We start from the raw sequence: 1,286 nt of genomic DNA, 5'->3' as shown, positions 1-1,286 counted from the left end.
GCTGATTGTGTAATTGCATCTTTTAACAGTTCCTTCTTTTACCCTCGCTGCCGTTTTGCTGTAGCGGAGATCAAACTGTTCTCTCTTTTGAAAAGTTTCTGCTCTCCGTGTAATATCCTCCTCCAGGGAGGGGTAAAAAAAAAAAAATGTTTCATTACAAAGTATTTACACAGATATGAGGAGAAGGAGGTGAGCTTTGAACCAGCAGCGAACTTGTGTTTTATAAACCTGCACCGCGGCACCCTGGAGCAGAACATTGAATCCCCACCAACATGATCAGTAACTGACTCTGTGCTTACACCTGGGTAAACAAACTTTGCTCCTGGGATTGGAAAAAAAAAAAAAAGAATGTCATTTCAGAAACCATTGCTTTCCAAATGTTGGTGGTGAATCTGTAAACACGCCGTGCAGCGGTATAAACAGTGATGGATACAAAAATACAGATTTTATGTCGACTGGTTTTGGGTCTCGGGGGTCCATGTGAACGTATAAACATCCAGAGAATTTGTGCAAAAGCTTTCAGTTCAACACGCGTCTTTATGCATTATCTTCAAAATGCCATTCATAGTCCGCGAGCCTGCAAAGTGCATCCTCACTGTGGGAATGTTCACATCAAGATAAACAGATCATGAGTGTCACTTGGTACTAAATTAAAATGTGCCGGAGCAAGTCAGATATCAGTGTACTGGGAAATTACATTCACATAAGTGCTGATCCAGCCTGTAACAAATAGGTTTTTTATTTTTTTTAATGTGTGTAAAAAAAGAAAGGGCAGTTATTTATGTCAAGTAAAAACTGATATGATTCCACTTTACCCACCCTTCAGGTACACTATTAAAGCAGAATCAACAGATTTTGTGGTAACTTGAAATGCAGGGCCTATAAAAAGTCCCCACATCCTCAGAATGTTTCCCCTCTTATTGCTTTTCAACATTAAGTCGTGATCAATTTAATTAGACTTTTTTTTGACAAGACTGTCGAAAAAAAAATATGCTTATCAAAGTGAAAACTGATTACTACAAAGTAATGTCAATTCATTAAAAATGTAAAAATAAGTGATTGCAGAAGTATTCACTCCTTTTAAACTCTACATGTTACAACTAGTGTCTGTTCTTCACCAGTCAAAGCTTTAAACAGGTGGCAAAGAGAAAGCCACTGCTAAAAAAAAAACAAAAAACAGTCATATTACATCATGGGCTGCAAGATGGCTCCGTGGTTAGCATCATTGCCTCACAGCTAGAAAGTCGCCGGTTCGCATCCCGGTGAGGACACCCAGGATCTTTCTG

This window comes from Stegastes partitus, unplaced genomic scaffold (genome assembly GCF_000690725.1).
Source record: "Stegastes partitus isolate 25-593 unplaced genomic scaffold, Stegastes_partitus-1.0.2 Scaffold848, whole genome shotgun sequence".
Classification (NCBI taxonomy): Eukaryota; Metazoa; Chordata; class Actinopteri; family Pomacentridae; genus Stegastes; species Stegastes partitus.
Note: the sequence above shows the minus strand (reverse complement) of the source record.